This window comes from Diplotaxodon limnothrissa, linkage group LG8 (assembly GCF_057381915.1).
Source record: "Diplotaxodon limnothrissa isolate DT_005_m linkage group LG8, D_limnothrissa_male_GT1.1, whole genome shotgun sequence".
Taxonomy (NCBI): Eukaryota; Metazoa; Chordata; class Actinopteri; order Cichliformes; family Cichlidae; genus Diplotaxodon; species Diplotaxodon limnothrissa.
The window spans coordinates 30,165,032-30,178,171 of record NC_140603.1 but is presented as its reverse complement, the minus strand read 5'-3'; the positions used below and the strand labels follow the sequence as shown (position 1 = coordinate 30,178,171).

General features: G+C 46.5%; 25 non-coding genes across 25 annotated transcripts; 7 read left to right on the top strand and 18 right to left on the bottom strand.

The window, feature by feature from the left end:
• Window positions 1-97: 97 nt before the first annotated feature.
• On the top strand, window positions 98-169 carry trnaq-cug (transfer RNA glutamine (anticodon CUG)). The gene has a single exon. It is a non-coding gene; the product is annotated as a tRNA-Gln (tRNA).
• A 468-nt stretch (window positions 170-637) lies between these two features.
• Window positions 638-710, bottom strand: trnav-cac (transfer RNA valine (anticodon CAC)). The gene has a single exon. It is a non-coding gene; the product is annotated as a tRNA-Val (tRNA).
• A 614-nt stretch (window positions 711-1,324) lies between these two features.
• On the bottom strand, window positions 1,325-1,397 carry trnav-aac (transfer RNA valine (anticodon AAC)). Its single transcript has one exon. It is a non-coding gene; the product is annotated as a tRNA-Val (tRNA).
• A 522-nt stretch (window positions 1,398-1,919) lies between these two features.
• On the bottom strand, window positions 1,920-1,991 carry trnad-guc (transfer RNA aspartic acid (anticodon GUC)). The gene has a single exon. It is a non-coding gene; the product is annotated as a tRNA-Asp (tRNA).
• A 151-nt stretch (window positions 1,992-2,142) lies between these two features.
• On the top strand, window positions 2,143-2,214 carry trnaq-cug (transfer RNA glutamine (anticodon CUG)). The gene has a single exon. It is a non-coding gene; the product is annotated as a tRNA-Gln (tRNA).
• A 474-nt stretch (window positions 2,215-2,688) lies between these two features.
• Window positions 2,689-2,761, bottom strand: trnav-uac (transfer RNA valine (anticodon UAC)). Its single transcript has one exon. It is a non-coding gene; the product is annotated as a tRNA-Val (tRNA).
• Window positions 2,762-3,283: 522 nt separating this feature from the next.
• Window positions 3,284-3,355, bottom strand: trnad-guc (transfer RNA aspartic acid (anticodon GUC)). Its single transcript has one exon. It is a non-coding gene; the product is annotated as a tRNA-Asp (tRNA).
• Window positions 3,356-3,506: 151 nt separating this feature from the next.
• On the top strand, window positions 3,507-3,578 carry trnaq-cug (transfer RNA glutamine (anticodon CUG)). The gene has a single exon. It is a non-coding gene; the product is annotated as a tRNA-Gln (tRNA).
• Window positions 3,579-4,046: 468 nt separating this feature from the next.
• Window positions 4,047-4,119, bottom strand: trnav-cac (transfer RNA valine (anticodon CAC)). Its single transcript has one exon. It is a non-coding gene; the product is annotated as a tRNA-Val (tRNA).
• A 1,209-nt stretch (window positions 4,120-5,328) lies between these two features.
• trnad-guc (transfer RNA aspartic acid (anticodon GUC)) lies at window positions 5,329-5,400 on the bottom strand. Its single transcript has one exon. It is a non-coding gene; the product is annotated as a tRNA-Asp (tRNA).
• Window positions 5,401-5,551: 151 nt separating this feature from the next.
• On the top strand, window positions 5,552-5,623 carry trnaq-cug (transfer RNA glutamine (anticodon CUG)). Its single transcript has one exon. It is a non-coding gene; the product is annotated as a tRNA-Gln (tRNA).
• Window positions 5,624-6,097: 474 nt separating this feature from the next.
• trnav-cac (transfer RNA valine (anticodon CAC)) lies at window positions 6,098-6,170 on the bottom strand. Its single transcript has one exon. It is a non-coding gene; the product is annotated as a tRNA-Val (tRNA).
• Window positions 6,171-6,784: 614 nt separating this feature from the next.
• On the bottom strand, window positions 6,785-6,857 carry trnav-aac (transfer RNA valine (anticodon AAC)). Its single transcript has one exon. It is a non-coding gene; the product is annotated as a tRNA-Val (tRNA).
• Window positions 6,858-7,379: 522 nt separating this feature from the next.
• Window positions 7,380-7,451, bottom strand: trnad-guc (transfer RNA aspartic acid (anticodon GUC)). The gene has a single exon. It is a non-coding gene; the product is annotated as a tRNA-Asp (tRNA).
• Window positions 7,452-7,602: 151 nt separating this feature from the next.
• trnaq-cug (transfer RNA glutamine (anticodon CUG)) lies at window positions 7,603-7,674 on the top strand. Its single transcript has one exon. It is a non-coding gene; the product is annotated as a tRNA-Gln (tRNA).
• A 474-nt stretch (window positions 7,675-8,148) lies between these two features.
• trnav-cac (transfer RNA valine (anticodon CAC)) lies at window positions 8,149-8,221 on the bottom strand. Its single transcript has one exon. It is a non-coding gene; the product is annotated as a tRNA-Val (tRNA).
• Window positions 8,222-8,835: 614 nt separating this feature from the next.
• On the bottom strand, window positions 8,836-8,908 carry trnav-aac (transfer RNA valine (anticodon AAC)). The gene has a single exon. It is a non-coding gene; the product is annotated as a tRNA-Val (tRNA).
• Window positions 8,909-9,430: 522 nt separating this feature from the next.
• On the bottom strand, window positions 9,431-9,502 carry trnad-guc (transfer RNA aspartic acid (anticodon GUC)). Its single transcript has one exon. It is a non-coding gene; the product is annotated as a tRNA-Asp (tRNA).
• Window positions 9,503-9,653: 151 nt separating this feature from the next.
• trnaq-cug (transfer RNA glutamine (anticodon CUG)) lies at window positions 9,654-9,725 on the top strand. The gene has a single exon. It is a non-coding gene; the product is annotated as a tRNA-Gln (tRNA).
• A 466-nt stretch (window positions 9,726-10,191) lies between these two features.
• On the bottom strand, window positions 10,192-10,264 carry trnav-cac (transfer RNA valine (anticodon CAC)). The gene has a single exon. It is a non-coding gene; the product is annotated as a tRNA-Val (tRNA).
• Window positions 10,265-10,878: 614 nt separating this feature from the next.
• trnav-aac (transfer RNA valine (anticodon AAC)) lies at window positions 10,879-10,951 on the bottom strand. The gene has a single exon. It is a non-coding gene; the product is annotated as a tRNA-Val (tRNA).
• A 522-nt stretch (window positions 10,952-11,473) lies between these two features.
• Window positions 11,474-11,545, bottom strand: trnad-guc (transfer RNA aspartic acid (anticodon GUC)). The gene has a single exon. It is a non-coding gene; the product is annotated as a tRNA-Asp (tRNA).
• Window positions 11,546-11,696: 151 nt separating this feature from the next.
• On the top strand, window positions 11,697-11,768 carry trnaq-cug (transfer RNA glutamine (anticodon CUG)). Its single transcript has one exon. It is a non-coding gene; the product is annotated as a tRNA-Gln (tRNA).
• Window positions 11,769-12,242: 474 nt separating this feature from the next.
• trnav-cac (transfer RNA valine (anticodon CAC)) lies at window positions 12,243-12,315 on the bottom strand. The gene has a single exon. It is a non-coding gene; the product is annotated as a tRNA-Val (tRNA).
• Window positions 12,316-12,929: 614 nt separating this feature from the next.
• trnav-aac (transfer RNA valine (anticodon AAC)) lies at window positions 12,930-13,002 on the bottom strand. Its single transcript has one exon. It is a non-coding gene; the product is annotated as a tRNA-Val (tRNA).
• Between the last annotated feature and the right edge of the window lie 138 nt (window positions 13,003-13,140).

The following is a 13,140-nucleotide window of genomic DNA, read 5'->3' as shown; positions in this document are numbered from 1 at the left end:
GGTAAAATTTGGCTGGCCGTGTAGAAATCCCCATCGGTTTACCAGGAACTACACTTTTATGCCTGTTTGACACAGATCTTTTGTGTGCTTCAGGCAGGGTTCCATGGTGTAATGGTTAGCACTCTGGACTCTGAATCCAGCGATCTGAGTTCAAGTCTCAGTGGAACCTCATTTGGCTTTCTAGCACTTTGCTCCACAGGTGCATTAGCACACGCTAGCATAAGAATCTAGTCAGTTGAAGAGCAAGTTAGTGGCCCAGTCAGTTCCACTCCTCTTGTGTTGGCTGATCTCATCTGCACATGGTCTTCATGCTGCACCAAACCTCGCTCATGCTCTTCTGCTGCACTTTCCACTTCAGCTTCCTGCTGTATCGTTCATTAGCCACCTTGACTCAAGTCAACTTTTCCTCTTGCACTCTTCCCACTTCCAATCCCTTTGCCACCTCTGAAGGCCCCGATCTTCTTCTTGACAAGCTCTTTGATGTCCTTTGTTTGGCTAGCACACAACCTACAGAAGACAAAACCAAGAGACTTAATTCTCAATAGGGATGCAAGTAAAACAGAGAAAATGCTGGACAAGCAGAGTTGTCTAAAGAGTGAATATCAATTCCCTTGTAACCAAAGAAGGAAAAGACCCATGTTTCCGCCCGGTTTCGGACCGGGGACCTTTCGCGTGTGAGGCGAACGTGATAACCACTACACTACGGAAACCCCGAAAGACAGCTTGTTTGGCTTTCCAATGTGTCTCACTGAGTAATCTCGCACTCTGACAAATTTGGTGACATGTTCCTATCATGGCCTTGAAGTAAAAGGAGCCATGGAGAAGAGACAGACGCACTCTAGCAAGGAGTCTGAACTGTAGTCTCCATGTTAGGCTCACTTAAACTTTGGACATTTAGGAGTTCACTAAAGCAAGCACAGCTCAACATATGCTGCCCTAAGAACCCCAGAACCTCTGGCAGCAGAACTGTTGCCTAAAGCGCCCATTTGTTTCATTGCCTTGGGCATTGGCTGAAAATAGGCCCAAGTCCTGTGCAGGCCACCTAGAGCCAGTCATTTCCAAGAGCTTAGTCTGTGCCTCCATCTTCAGGAAATATAGCGACTGGAGATTTGTTGATTTGTGTGAAGTCTGTGGAGTTTGCAGAAATTTGGGCCATAGACAACTCTTTAGCAAGACGAGCATCCAAAGGTTACAGATGTCAGAGACCTGAACCAGATTTGAGTACTTTCTCTTGTCTGTGTCCCAAACAGCAGTAGAACCCCACAAGTTCAAGCAGTGCCTGCAGTCAGACACTTTTATATCAGGACGCATAAGCAAAGACGCATGCTTCCGCCCGGTTTCGGACCGGGGACCTTTCGCGTGTTAGGCGAACGTGATAACCACTACACTACGGAAACTGAGCTTGCGTACCCCGTAGTAATTAAAGGAGCATTTCAATGCTTTCTTACATTTGTGGACTTTTATGACAGATCATGTAGGACTATTGAGAAGGAGGGAACTCCCATTTGTGTCATTCTTCAAGCACTCCCCCACTTATGGCTGTATTGACAATGCAAATTGTGATCTCAAGATTGCATCTCTTGTCATGGGAGCTGATCTTCTGGTTGACAAGCTCTTTGATGTCCTTTGTTTGGCTAGCACACAATCTACAGAAGACAAGACCAAGAAACTTATTTGTCAGTAGGGACGCACGTAAAACAGAGAAAATGCTGCACAAGCAGTGTTCTCTTGGACTAGCATCTCTTCTGATGGGAGCTCTTTCTGAGAAGACCTTTTCGACTTGTGAGCGCACAGGTGGAATTCATGTTTCTTCAAGCCCATTATAGGACTAGATTATTAGATTGACTAGGATCTGGTGTGCGATTAAGGTGTGTGTGGTCATTGCAGGTAAAAGGCAGAACAGAGAAGGAAACTGCTCACTCCCCGTCGGGGAATCGAACCCCGGTCTTCCGCGTGACAGGCGGAGATACTGTCCACTATACTAACGAGGACCTCTGAAGCACTGCAATGGTCACGTCAAGCTGCGATTCGCAGCAGGTATGACAGGTAAAATTTGGCTGGCCGTGTAGAAATCCCCATCGGTTTACCAGGAACTACACTTTTATGCCTGTTTGACACAGATCTTTTGTGTGCTTCAGGCAGGGTTCCATGGTGTAATGGTTAGCACTCTGGACTCTGAATCCAGCGATCTGAGTTCAAGTCTCAGTGGAACCTCATTTGGCTTTCTAGCACTTTGCTCCACAGGTACATTAGCATTAGCACACGCTAGCATAAGAATCTAGTCAGTTGAAGAGCAAGTTAGTGGCCCAGTCAGTTCCACTCCTCTTGTGTTGGCTGATCTCATCTGCACATGGTCTTCATGCTGCACCAAACCTCGCTCATGCTCTTCTGCTGCACTTTCCACTTCAGCTTCCTGCTGTATCGTTCATTAGCCACCTTGACTCAAGTCAACTTTTCCTCTTGCACTCTTCTCACTTCTAATCCTGTTGCCACCTCTGAAGGCCCGGATCTTCTTCTTGACAAGCTCTTTGATGTCCTTTGTTTGGCTAGCACACAACCTACAGAAGACAAAACCAAGAGACTTAATTCTCAATAGGGATGCAAGTAAAACAGAGAAAATGCTGGACAAGCAGAGTTGTCTAAAGAGTGAATATCAATTCCCTTGTGACCAAAGAAGGAAAAGACCCATGTTTTCGCCCGGTTTCGGACCGGGGACCTTTCGCGTGTAAGGCGAACGTGATAACCACTACACTACGGAAACTGAGCTTGCGTACCTCGTAGTAATTAAAGGAGCATTTCAATGCTTTCTTACATTTGTGGACTTTTATGACAGATCATGTAGGACTATTGAGAAGGAGGGAACTCCCATTTGTGTCATTCTTCAAGCACTCCCCCACTTATGGCTGTATTGACAATGCAAATTGTGATCTCAAGATTGCATCTCTTGTCATGGGAGCTGATCTTCTGGTTGACAAGCTCTTTGATGTCCTTTGTTTGGCTAGCACACAATCTACAGAAGACAAGACCAAGAAACTTATTTGTCAGTAGGGACGCACGTAAAACAGAGAAAATGCTGCACAAGCAGTGTTCTCTTGGACTAGCATCTCTTCTGATGGGAGCTCTTTCTGAGAAGACCTTTTCGACTTGTGAGCGCACAGGTGGAATTCATGTTTCTTCAAGCCCATTATAGGACTAGATTATTAGATTGACTAGGCTCTGGTGTGCGATTAAGGTGTGTGTGGTCATTGCAGGTAAAAGGCAGAACAGAGAAGGAAACTGCTCACTCCCCGTCGGGGAATCGAACCCCGGTCTTCCGCGTGACAGGCGGAGATACTGTCCACTATACTAACGAGGACCTCTGAAGCACTGCAATGGTCACGTCAAGCTGCAATTCGCAGCAGGTATGACAGGTAAAATTTGGCTGGCCGTGTAGAAATCCCCATCGGTTTACCAGGAACTACACTTTTATGCCTGTTTGACACAGATCTTTTGTGTGCTTCAGCCAGGGTTCCATGGTGTAATGGTTAGCACTCTGGACTCTGAATCCAGCGATCTGAGTTCAAGTCTCAGTGGAACCTCATTTGGCTTTCTAGCACTTTGCTCCACAGGTGCATTAGCACACGCTAGCATAAGAATCTAGTCAGTTGAAGAGCAAGTTAGTGGCCCAGTCAGTTCCACTCCTCTTGTGTTGGCTGATCTCATCTGCACATGGTCTTCATGCTGCACCAAACCTCGCTCATGCTCTTCTGCTGCACTTTCCACTTCAGCTTCCTGCTGTATCGTTCATTAGCCACCTTGACTCAAGTCAACTTTTCCTCTTGCACTCTTCCCACTTCCAATCCCTTTGCCACCTCTGAAGGCCCCGATCTTCTTCTTGACAAGCTCTTTGATGTCCTTTGTTTGGCTAGCACACAACCTACAGAAGACAAAACCAAGAGACTTAATTCTCAATAGGGATGCAAGTAAAACAGAGAAAATGCTGGACAAGCAGAGTTGTCTAAAGAGTGAATATCAATTCCCTTGTAACCAAAGAAGGAAAAGACCCATGTTTCCGCCCGGTTTCGGACCGGGGACCTTTCGCGTGTGAGGCGAACGTGATAACCACTACACTACGGAAACCCCGAAAGACAGCTTGTTTGGCTTTCCAATGTGTCTCACTGAGTAATCTCGCACTCTGACAAATTTGGTGACATGTTCCTATCATGGCCTTGAAGTAAAAGGAGCCATGGAGAAGAGACAGACGCACTCTAGCAAGGAGTCTGAACTGTAGTCTCCATGTTAGGCTCACTTAAACTTTGGACATTTAGGAGTTCACTAAAGCAAGCACAGCTCAACATATGCTGCCCTAAGAACCCCAGAACCTCTGGCAGCAAAACTGTTGCCTAAAGCGCCCATTTGTTTCATTGCCTTGGGCATTGGCTGAAAATAGGCCCAAGTCCTGTGCAGGCCACCTAGAGCCAGTCATTTCCAAGAGCTTAGTCTGTGCCTCCATCTTCAGGAAATATAGCGACTGGAGATTTGTTGATTTGTGTGAAGTCTGTGGAGTTTGCAGAAATTTGGGCCATAGACAACTCTTTAGCAAGACGAGCATCCAAAGGTTACAGATGTCAGAGACCTGAACCAGATTTGAGTACTTTCTCTTGTCTGTGTCCCAAACAGCAGTAGAACCCCACAAGTTCAAGCAGTGCCTGCAGTCAGACACTTTTATATCAGGACGCATAAGCAAAGACGCATGCTTCCGCCCGGTTTCGGACCGGGGACCTTTCGCGTGTTAGGTGAACGTAATAACCACTACACTACGGAAACTGAGCTTGCGTACCCCGTAGTAATTAAAGGAGCATTTCAATGCTTTCTTACATTTGTGGACTTTTATGACAGATCATGTAGGACTATTGAGAAGGAGGGAACTCCCATTTGTGTCATTCTTCAAGCACTCCCCCACTTATGGCTGTATTGACAATGCAAATTGTGATCTCAAGATTGCATCTCTTGTCATGGGAGCTGATCTTCTGGTTGACAAGCTCTTTGATGTCCTTTGTTTGGCTAGCACACAATCTACAGAAGACAAGACCAAGAAACTTATTTGTCAGTAGGGACGCACGTAAAACAGAGAAAATGCTGCACAAGCAGTGTTCTCTTGGACTAGCATCTCTTCTGATGGGAGCTCTTTCTGAGAAGACCTTTTCGACTTGTGAGCGCACAGGTGGAATTCATGTTTCTTCAAGCCCATTATAGGACTAGATTATTAGATTGACTAGGCTCTGGTGTGCGATTAAGGTGTGTGTGGTCATTGCAGGTAAAAGGCAGAACAGAGAAGGAAACTGCTCACTCCCCGTCGGGGAATCGAACCCCGGTCTTCCGCGTGACAGGCGGAGATACTGTCCACTATACTAACGAGGACCTCTGAAGCACTGCAATGGTCACGTCAAGCTGCGATTCGCAGCAGGTATGACAGGTAAAATTTGGCTGGCCGTGTAGAAATCCCCATCGGTTTACCAGGAACTACACTTTTATGCCTGTTTGACACAGATCTTTTGTGTGCTTCAGGCAGGGTTCCATGGTGTAATGGTTAGCACTCTGGACTCTGAATCCAGCGATCTGAGTTCAAGTCTCAGTGGAACCTCATTTGGCTTTCTAGCACTTTGCTCCACAGGTACATTAGCATTAGCACACGCTAGCATAAGAATCTAGTCAGTTGAAGAGCAAGTTAGTGGCCCAGTCAGTTCCACTCCTCTTGTGTTGGCTGATCTCATCTGCACATGGTCTTCATGCTGCACCAAACCTCGCTCATGCTCTTCTGCTGCACTTTCCACTTCAGCTTCCTGCTGTATCGTTCATTAGCCACCTTGACTCAAGTCAACTTTTCCTCTTGCACTCTTCCCACTTCCAATCCCTTTGCCACCTCTGAAGGCCCCGATCTTCTTCTTGACAAGCTCTTTGATGTCCTTTGTTTGGCTAGCACACAACCTACAGAAGACAAAACCAAGAGACTTAATTCTCAATAGGGATGCAAGTAAAACAGAGAAAATGCTGGACAAGCAGAGTTGTCTAAAGAGTGAATATCAATTCCCTTGTAACCAAAGAAGGAAAAGACCCATGTTTCCGCCCGGTTTCGGACCGGGGACCTTTCGCGTGTGAGGCGAACGTGATAACCACTACACTACGGAAACCCCGAAAGACAGCTTGTTTGGCTTTCCAATGTGTCTCACTGAGTAATCTCGCACTCTGACAAATTTGGTGACATGTTCCTATCATGGCCTTGAAGTAAAAGGAGCCATGGAGAAGAGACAGACGCACTCTAGCAAGGAGTCTGAACTGTAGTCTCCATGTTAGGCTCACTTAAACTTTGGACATTTAGGAGTTCACTAAAGCAAGCACAGCTCAACATATGCTGCCCTAAGAACCCCAGAACCTCTGGCAGCAGAACTGTTGCCTAAAGCGCCCATTTGTTTCATTGCCTTGGGCATTGGCTGAAAATAGGCCCAAGTCCTGTGCAGGCCACCTAGAGCCAGTCATTTCCAAGAGCTTAGTCTGTGCCTCCATCTTCAGGAAATATAGCGACTGGAGATTTGTTGATTTGTGTGAAGTCTGTGGAGTTTGCAGAAATTTGGGCCATAGACAACTCTTTAGCAAGACGAGCATCCAAAGGTTACAGATGTCAGAGACCTGAACCAGATTTGAGTACTTTCTCTTGTCTGTGTCCCAAACAGCAGTAGAACCCCACAAGTTCAAGCAGTGCCTGCAGTCAGACACTTTTATATCAGGACGCATAAGCAAAGACGCATGCTTCCGCCCGGTTTCGGACCGGGGACCTTTCGCGTGTTAGGCGAACGTGATAACCACTACACTACGGAAACTGAGCTTGCGTACCCCGTAGTAATTAAAGGAGCATTTCAATGCTTTCTTACATTTGTGGACTTTTATGACAGATCATGTAGGACTATTGAGAAGGAGGGAACTCCCATTTGTGTCATTCTTCAAGCACTCCCCCACTTATGGCTGTATTGACAATGCAAATTGTGATCTCAAGATTGCATCTCTTGTCATGGGAGCTGATCTTCTGGTTGACAAGCTCTTTGATGTCCTTTGTTTGGCTAGCACACAATCTACAGAAGACAAGACCAAGAAACTTATTTGTCAGTAGGGACGCACGTAAAACAGAGAAAATGCTGCACAAGCAGTGTTCTCTTGGACTAGCATCTCTTCTGATGGGAGCTCTTTCTGAGAAGACCTTTTCGACTTGTGAGCGCACAGGTGGAATTCATGTTTCTTCAAGCCCATTATAGGACTAGATTATTAGATTGACTAGGATCTGGTGTGCGATTAAGGTGTGTGTGGTCATTGCAGGTAAAAGGCAGAACAGAGAAGGAAACTGCTCACTCCCCGTCGGGGAATCGAACCCCGGTCTTCCGCGTGACAGGCGGAGATACTGTCCACTATACTAACGAGGCCCTCTGACGCACTGCAATGGTCACGTCAAGCTGCGATTCGCAGCAGGTATGACAGGTAAAATTTGGCTGGCCGTGTAGAAATCCCCATCGGTTTACCAGGAACTACACTTTTATGCCTGTTTGACACAGATCTTTTGTGTGCTTCAGGCAGGGTTCCATGGTGTAATGGTTAGCACTCTGGACCCTGAATCCAGCGATCTGAGTTCAAGTCTCAGTGGAACCTCATTTGGCTTTCTAGCACTTTGCTCCACAGGTACATTAGCATTAGCACACGCTAGCATAAGAATCTAGTCAGTTGAAGAGCAAGTTAGTGGCCCAGTCAGTTCCACTCCTCTTGTGTTGGCTGATCTCATCTGCACATGGTCTTCATGCTGCACCAAACCTCGCTCATGCTCTTCTGCTGCACTTTCCACTTCAGCTTCCTGCTGTATCGTTCATTAGCCACCTTGACTCAAGTCAACTTTTCCTCTTGCACTCTTCCCACTTCCAATCCCTTTGCCACCTCTGAAGGCCCCGATCTTCTTCTTGACAAGCTCTTTGATGTCCTTTGTTTGGCTAGCACACAACCTACAGAAGACAAAACCAAGAGACTTAATTCTCAATAGGGATGCAAGTAAAACAGAGAAAATGCTGGACAAGCAGAGTTGTCTAAAGAGTGAATATCAATTCCCTTGTAACCAAAGAAGGAAAAGACCCATGTTTCCGCCCGGTTTCGGACCGGGGACCTTTCGCGTGTGAGGCGAACGTGATAACCACTACACTACGGAAACCCCGAAAGACAGCTTGTTTGGCTTTCCAATGTGTCTCACTGAGTAATCTCGCACTCTGACAAATTTGGTGACATGTTCCTATCATGGCCTTGAAGTAAAAGGAGCCATGGAGAAGAGACAGACGCACTCTAGCAAGGAGTCTGAACTGTAGTCTCCATGTTAGGCTCACTTAAACTTTGGACATTTAGGAGTTCACTAAAGCAAGCACAGCTCAACATATGCTGCCCTAAGAACCCCAGAACCTCTGGCAGCAGAACTGTTGCCTAAAGCGCCCATTTGTTTCATTGCCTTGGGCATTGGCTGAAAATAGGCCCAAGTCCTGTGCAGGCCACCTAGAGCCAGTCATTTCCAAGAGCTTAGTCTGTGCCTCCATCTTCAGGAAATATAGCGACTGGAGATTTGTTGATTTGTGTGAAGTCTGTGGAGTTTGCAGAAATTTGGGCCATAGACAACTCTTTAGCAAGACGAGCATCCAAAGGTTACAGATGTCAGAGACCTGAACCAGATTTGAGTACTTTCTCTTGTCTGTGTCCCAAACAGCAGTAGAACCCCACAAGTTCAAGCAGTGCCTGCAGTCAGACACTTTTATATCAGGACGCATAAGCAAAGACGCATGCTTCCGCCCGGTTTCGGACCGGGGACCTTTCGCGTGTTAGGCGAACGTGATAACCACTACACTACGGAAACTGAGCTTGCGTACCCCGTAGTAATTAAAGGAGCATTTCAATGCTTTCTTACATTTGTGGACTTTTATGACAGATCATGTAGGACTATTGAGAAGGAGGGAACTCCCATTTGTGTCATTCTTCAAGCACTCCCCCACTTATGGCTGTATTGACAATGCAAATTGTGATCTCAAGATTGCATCTCTTGTCATGGGAGCTGATCTTCTGGTTGACAAGCTCTTTGATGTCCTTTGTTTGGCTAGCACACAATCTACAGAAGACAAGACCAAGAAACTTATTTGTCAGTAGGGACGCACGTAAAACAGAGAAAATGCTGCACAAGCAGTGTTCTCTTGGACTAGCATCTCTTCTGATGGGAGCTCTTTCTGAGAAGACCTTTTCGACTTGTGAGCGCACAGGTGGAATTCATGTTTCTTCAAGCCCATTATAGGACTAGATTATTAGATTGACTAGGATCTGGTGTGCGATTAAGGTGTGTGTGGTCATTGCAGGTAAAAGGAAGAACAGAGAAGGAAACTGCTCACTCCCCGTCGGGGAATCGAACCCCGGTCTTCCGCGTGACAGGCGGAGATACTGTCCACTATACTAACGAGGACCTCTGAAGCACTGCAATGGTCACGTCAAGCTGCGATTCGCAGCAGGTATGACAGGTAAAATTTGGCTGGCCGTGTAGAAATCCCCATCGGTTTACCAGGAACTACACTTTTATGCCTGTTTGACACAGATCTTTTGTGTGCTTCAGGCAGGGTTCCATGGTGTAATGGTTAGCACTCTGGACTCTGAATCCAGCGATCTGAGTTCAAGTCTCAGTGGAACCTCATTTGGCTTTCTAGCACTTTGCTCCACAGGTGCATTAGCACGCTAGCATAAGAATCTAGTCAGTTGAAGAGCAAGTTAGTGGCCCAGTCAGTTCCACTCCTCTTGTGTTGGCTGATCTCATCTGCACATGGTCTTCATGCTGCACCAAACCTCGCTCATGCTCTTCTGCTGCACTTTCCACTTCAGCTTCCTGCTGTATCGTTCATTAGCCACCTTGACTCAAGTCAACTTTTCCTCTTGCACTCTTCCCACTTCCAATCCCTTTGCCACCTCTGAAGGCCCCGATCTTCTTCTTGACAAGCTCTTTGATGTCCTTTGTTTGGCTAGCACACAACCTACAGAAGACAAAACCAAGAGACTTAATTCTCAATAGGGATGCAAGTAAAACAGAGAAAATGCTGGACAAGCAGAGTTGTCTAAAGAGTGAATATCAATTCCCTTGTAACCAAAGAAGGAAAAGACCCATGTTTCCGCCCGGTTTCAGACCGGGGACCTTTCGCGTGTGAGGCGAACGTGATAACCACTACACTACGGAAACCCCGAAAGACAGCTTGTTTGGCTTTCCAATGTGTCTCACTGAGTAATCTCGCACTCTGACAAATTTGGTGACATGTTCCTATCATGGCCTTGAAGTAAAAGGAGCCATGGAGAAGAGACAGACGCACTCTAGCAAGGAGTCTGAACTGTAGTCTCCATGTTAGGCTCACTTAAACTTTGGACATTTAGGAGTTCACTAAAGCAAGCACAGCTCAACATATGCTGCCCTAAGAACCCCAGAACCTCTGGCAGCAGAACTGTTGCCTAAAGCGCCCATTTGTTTCATTGCCTTGGGCATTGGCTGAAAATAGGCCCAAGTCCTGTGCAGGCCACCTAGAGCCAGTCATTTCCAAGAGCTTAGTCTGTGCCTCCATCTTCAGGAAATATAGCGACTGGAGATTTGTTGATTTGTGTGAAGTCTGTGGAGTTTGCAGAAATTTGGGCCATAGACAACTCTTTAGCAAGACGAGCATCCAAAGGTTACAGATGTCAGAGACCTGAACCAGATTTGAGTACTTTCTCTTGTCTGTGTCCCAAACAGCAGTAGAACCCCACAAGTTCAAGCAGTGCCTGCAGTCAGACACTTTTATATCAGGACGCATAAGCAAAGACGCATGCTTCCGCCCGGTTTCGGACCGGGGACCTTTCGCGTGTTAGGCGAACGTGATAACCACTACACTACGGAAACTGAGCTTGCGTACCCCGTAGTAATTAAAGGAGCATTTCAATGCTTTCTTACATTTGTGGACTTTTATGACAGATCATGTAGGACTATTGAGAAGGAGGGAACTCCCATTTGTGTCATTCTTCAAGCACTCCCCCACTTATGGCTGTATTGACAATGCAAATTGTGATCTCAAGATTGCATCTCTTGTCATGGGAGCTGATCTTCTGGTTGACAAGCTCTTTGATGTCCTTTGTTTGGCTAGCACACAATCTACAGAAGACAAGACCAAGAAACTTATTTGTCAGTAGGGACGCACGTAAAACAGAGAAAATGCTGCACAAGCAGTGTTCTCTTGGACTAGCATCTCTTCTGATGGGAGCTCTTTCTGAGAAGACCTTTTCGACTTGTGAGCGCACAGGTGGAATTCATGTTTCTTCAAGCCCATTATAGGACTAGATTATTAGATTGACTAGGATCTGGTGTGCGATTAAGGTGTGTGTGGTCATTGCAGGTAAAAGGCAGAACAGAGAAGGAAACTACTCACTCCCCGTCGGGGAATCGAACCCCGGTCTTCCGCGTGACAGGCGGAGATACTGTCCACTATACTAACGAGAACCTCTGAAGCACTTCAATGGTCACGTCAAGCTGCGATTCGCAGCAGGTATGACAGGTAAAATTTGGCTGGCCGTGTAGAAATCCCCATCGGTTTACCAGGAACTACACTTTTATGCCTGTTTGACACAGATCTTTTGTGTGCTTCAGGCAGGGTTCCATGGTGTAATGGTTAGCACTCTGGACCCTGAATCCAGCGATCTGAGTTCAAGTCTCAGTGGAACCTCATTTGGCTTTCTAGCACTTTGCTCCACAGGTACATTAGCATTAGCACACGCTAGCATAAGAATCTAGTCAGTTGAAGAGCAAGTTAGTGGCCCAGTCAGTTCCACTCCTCTTGTGTTGGCTGATCTCATCTGCACATGGTCTTCATGCTGCACCAAACCTCGCTCATGCTCTTCTGCTGCACTTTCCACTTCAGCTTCCTGCTGTATCGTTCATTAGCCACCTTGACTCAAGTCAACTTTTCCTCTTGCACTCTTCCCACTTCCAATCCCTTTGCCACCTCTGAAGGCCCCGATCTTCTTCTTGACAAGCTCTTTGATGTCCTTTGTTTGGCTAGCACACAACCTACAGAAGACAAAACCAAGAGACTTAATTCTCAATAGGGATGCAAGTAAAACAGAGAAAATGCTGGACAAGCAGAGTTGTCTAAAGAGTGAATATCAATTCCCTTGTAACCAAAGAAGGAAAAGACCCATGTTTCCGCCCGGTTTCGGACCGGGGACCTTTCGCGTGTGAGGCGAACGTGATAACCACTACACTACAGAAACCCCGAAAGACAGCTTGTTTGGCTTTCCAATGTGTCTCACTGAGTAATCTCGCACTCTGACAAATTTGGTGACATGTTCCTATCATGGCCTTGAAGTAAAAGGAGCCATGGAGAAGAGACAGACGCACTCTAGCAAGGAGTCTGAACTGTAGTCTCCATGTTAGGCTCACTTAAACTTTGGACATTTAGGAGTTCACTAAAGCAAGCACAGCTCAACATATGCTGCCCTAAGAACCCCAGAACCTCTGGCAGCAGAACTGTTGCCTAAAGCGCCCATTTGTTTCATTGCCTTGGGCATTGGCTGAAAATAGGCCCAAGTCCTGTGCAGGCCACCTAGAGCCAGTCATTTCCAAGAGCTTAGTCTGTGCCTCCATCTTCAGGAAATATAGCGACTGGAGATTTGTTGATTTGTGTGAAGTCTGTGGAGTTTGCAGAAATTTGGGCCATAGACAACTCTTTAGCAAGACGAGCATCCAAAGGTTACAGATGTCAGAGACCTGAACCAGATTTGAGTACTTTCTCTTGTCTGTGTCCCAAACAGCAGTAGAACCCCACAAGTTCAAGCAGTGCCTGCAGTCAGACACTTTTATATCAGGACGCATAAGCAAAGACGCATGCTTCCGCCCGGTTTCGGACCGGGGACCTTTCGCGTGTTAGGCGAACGTGATAACCACTACACTACGGAAACTGAGCTTGCGTACCCCGTAGTAATTAAAGGAGCATTTCAATGCTTTCTTACATTTGTGGACTTTTATGACAGATCATGTAGGACTATTGAGAAGGAGGGAACTCCCATTTGTGTCATTCTTCAAGCACTCCCCCACTT